The following is a 4,497-nucleotide window of genomic DNA, read 5'->3' as shown; positions in this document are numbered from 1 at the left end:
TAATCCACCTATGCAGCCCGCTGGATCCTATGTGGCTGTGGATTCCGCTGCTCCCCCATCGCGGCGAACACGGCTCCAACAAGGGTTAACTCAGCCTTTAAATTATAAACATGTAACCAAATATGGTTTGATCTGTTCCACAGGAGAACCAGATGAGCCAGCAACCCTTGATGTAGCACTTCGTGATGATAAATGGAAGAAGGCAATGAATGAAGAATACATGGCATTAAAGAAAAATAACACTTGGCACTTGGTTCCTCCACAACAAGGTAAAACTTTATTGATTGCAAGTGGGTTTTTAGGATTAAGAGGAAATCTGATGGAACCATTGATTGCTATAAGGCTAGGCTAGTTGCAAAAGGCTTCAAACAGCGATATGGCATAGACTATGAGGATACGTTTAGTCCTGTGGTAAAAGCAGCCACTATTCGTCTTGTTTTGTCCATTGCTGTTTTCAGGGGATGGAGTCTCAGGCAGCTTGACGTACAGAACGCGTTTCTTCATGGTGTTTTGGAAGAGGAAGTGTATATGAAACAACCTTCTGGGTTTGAAAGTAAGAAAACTCCCTCCTATGTGTGCAAACTTGATAAAGCTTTATATGGATTAAAGCAAGCTCCAAGGGCGTGGTACTCACGTCTCTGTCACAAGATGCAAACACTCTGATTTATTCCCTCTAAGTCAGACATATCATTGTTCATTTATAACAGATCCAATACATGCATATTTGTTCTCATCTATGTTGATGATATAATTGTGACCAGTTCATCTAATGAAGCAATTAGAGGACTCTTGGAAGACTTGAGTACAGATTTTGCGTTAAAGGATCTTGGAGACTTGCACTATTTTCTTGGGATTGAGGTAAAGAAGCATTCAAATGGACTTCACCTTTCTCAAGCTAAGTATGCAACTGATCTGGTTAAAAAGGCAGGATTACAAGGTTGTAAACCCTCTCTCACTCCATTATCCAGCTCAGAAAAGTTGTCCCTTGCAGAAGGTAAACCTTTGAGTCAGGAAGATAGCACAAAATATAGAAGTCTAGTAGGAGCTCTTCAGTACCTAACTCTTACCAGGCCTGATTTTTCATTTGCTGTCAACAAAGTCTGCCAATTTTTGCATGCACCTACCATTGTTCACTTGACAGCTGCCAAACGCATCATTAGATATGTTAAACATACTCTGAGTATAGGTCTGAATTTCAGCAAGTCATTCTCTACTCTTGTCAGTACCTTTTCTGACTCTGATTGGGCAAGCTGCCTAGATGACAGGCGCTCCACAGGAGGCTTTGCAGTATTTTTTGTACCTAACCTGATATCATGGTGTGCACGCAAGCAGGCTACTGTCTCCAGGTCAAGCACTGAGGTAGAGTACAAGGCATTAGCAAATGCCACAGCTGAAATCATATGGGTTCAGTCTATGTTGAAAGAGCTTGGTGTGAAGAGCAAACAAGCTCCAAGCTTGCGGCGTGACAACCTTGGTGCTATTTATCTCTCTACTAATCTTGTGTTCCATGCTAGAACAAAGCATATAGAGATAGATTTTCATTTTGTCAGAGAGAGAGAGAGTTGCTCAAAAACAACTTGACATTCGGTTTGTGCATTCCAAATATCAGATTGCAAATAGATTCACAAAGCCCTTGCCCACAAAGAGTTTTGAAGACTTCAAGCATAATCTCAACTTGATGAAGTTGTGATTAAGGGAGGGTGTCAAACATGTTGTCACGTATATGGTATATGGTACATGGCGCATCTACACTTGAGCCGCACCTGGAGGTAGTTAGGATAGATAGAGATAGATAGAGATGAGTTATTTCTTTCTCTCCAAGTTCTATCTTCTACCTGAATATCTCCTGTAATCTAAACCATATTGTATGCGCTGTATGGGAGGTGCGCCCCACTATATTAACATGAACCCATCGGCCTCAACAGGCAAGACGTTTGCAGCTATCGCACATGGTATCAGAGCCAAGAGGTCTTGAGTTCAAGACCCTGCCAACGCAGTATTAAATAAAACGATTCTGCGGCCTACATCGAACCCACGTCTAAGGACTAAAATAGCCTAAACGTGAGGGGGAGTGTTGAAATATATTGCCCACCTCCTTCCATCAGTTCAGATTTTTGAATGAGTTGGCTGGAGCATGAATTCAATAGACTGTGGTTCTAGGAAGCAAAACTTGGACATAACAACAAATGACATAGCCACTGGACTCAGAAAAAGGTTAGTGAGTGTTGCTCCAAGGAACACCCTAAATACTGACTATTAAGAAGATGACTAGATAAGAAGGTGAAGTCAATTCTTCAGTTCAAAGAAGAGAGATACAAGCCACACAAATTGCAAACAATTGAGTACTAAGAGGAACCACGAGATCTTTTTTAAGATAAAGGGCGCTTTTGTTATCTCAAAATGTAGCATCGAGCGGATACAAAATATTATGAGTAATACCCGGCATTTGGATAATTAGGATGCACACAACCGAATATCAAAAGTGTGACAATAGAAAAAATAACAAAACCGACAAAACGGCAACAGTAGAGTCCTATACACCGACACTATGCCTATGTCGAAAGTGGTGGTTGATCGATCCGGAGGTTATGCTACGACCCATGTTCGGAGAAAACCTCCGTAGCGTATGCTCCGACCGCGTACTAAGAGGAACGATAAATAAATAAAATAGATCAAAGTCAACTCCTCAGCCCAATAAGATGGACACATGATGCAGAATAGTTGGCAAACATTAGATGATCACAAGTTTTCCTTGAGTTAGCTAACGATTCAACCTACACTAAAAGTAATTTGAGGATTGGCTATGGATCCATCCAACCGCGCTCACTGCTGCTACACTGGGGACAAAAAAGCTAATGCATTTCTGACCAGTAAACTATAGCTTCAAAGGTGCTCAACATCCAATGGCGTATGATCGAATAAACACGATAATATCTATGTAAAAATGTACAGCATCTTCCTTGAAAAAATATGTAAAGAACATACATAAGCCATTTAGAGACAGCAACAGCAAGCTGTGTCAGAAATATGTATATGCAGAGAACTTGTTTTTATTTTATTTTTGAACAAAACAGAGAACTTATCTGTGCACCTCTGTTCTTAACAGCAATGGTGCTGCAGATTGCGTCTCTGTAGTAATTCCCAGAAATATAAGAAACAAATAAAAACTGTAATCCCCTTCAAATATCTTTTAGAATGCAATTAGTTCAAGGGGTTTGAACTTTGAAGAATAGATTCATACACTGATCTGACTCTGGCTACAATGTACAGCAGCTCGAGTGGGCATCTTTAATCGAAAACCCATCTTTTGCCCAGTGCATGCCATTGCAAAACAAACATAGCATACAGAGAACAAGAAGGCATGGCAATAATTTCAGAAGTTAAATTCAGAACTTGGCAAAAATTGGACCAACATTTACCACTGCCAGAAATCAAGCACCAGATTGCATTGCTAAATAGTAGTAATACAAGAGAAGAACAAGTGGACACACAGACATAAGAAGATGGCAAGAAGCACAATAGAATGGTAGATGTAGCATTGGGGTTGATACCAAGTCCTAATTAAGACAACAAACAGTAGTTCCATCACAGGCGGTCTAACCTTGAATCAACATGTTTCTTACCCGTTACATGGCAAGCCGTATCCGAAATAACAAAACAAAGTACTACGTAGACAATAATTAGGGAGCAGTAACTCTTACTTAGCAAAAGCATAGCTTTCTTGGCAGCCCCCAGAGCTGAACGAAGATCTTCCCGGCGCCTTGTTGCTAGGCCAATAGCTGAGAATCCTGGCTGTTGATGGTGTAGCTGGAGAGGCGCTGGATCGTCGAGAAAGGAGGGTCACCGACGAGGACAAACTTGTTGCCCTGCTTCACGAAATCTGGAGCTTGAGAGATCTGTATTTTCTTGTCCTTGATGCTGCACTTGCAGATATGAGCGGACGAACCCAGATTTTCAGTGAAGTAGACACAGTTTGCCTCGATGCCCGGGAACTTATCAGCAGGGAGGGCGAAGCATCTGTTGTCACCAATGAAGAGGGCATGGATGCAGATTCTCTTGAAAGGCATGAGCTCACCTGTCTGGATGTCCACTTCAAAAACAAAGGGACTTGGGCCTCCCTGTGGCTTCAAGACGAACAACATGCATGCAAGTCCAACCAGATTCACTATGAAACCCCGGACGCTGTACGCATCCGCAGGTAGATCCTCGAAAGGTAAATCCGCAGGTAGATCCAACCGTAGATCCACCTTTAGACACTCGTGTAAGAAATTTTTCATGGCTGCGGATGATCCCGAGAGGAAGATGTCCAGATAAATAGCAGACACGGCCGCCTTCCGACAGAAATAATAAAATGTTGCGAGTTGAGCCGAACAAGTAGTCTCAACCTGGCGGACGAGGAAACTTTCACTGTCAAGAGTGGCCGTATAAATGGTGCGAGATGAGTCGCACAACAAGCTGAGCTCCAGCGAAGAGTCGAACATGGTGCGAACGTTGGGG

The sequence above is a fragment of the Triticum dicoccoides genome, chromosome 3A, assembly GCF_002162155.2.
Source record: "Triticum dicoccoides isolate Atlit2015 ecotype Zavitan chromosome 3A, WEW_v2.0, whole genome shotgun sequence".
In the NCBI taxonomy this organism is placed as follows: domain Eukaryota; kingdom Viridiplantae; phylum Streptophyta; class Magnoliopsida; order Poales; family Poaceae; genus Triticum; species Triticum dicoccoides.
The sequence above is the reverse complement of the archived record's forward strand: the minus strand, read 5'-3'. Positions refer to the sequence as shown.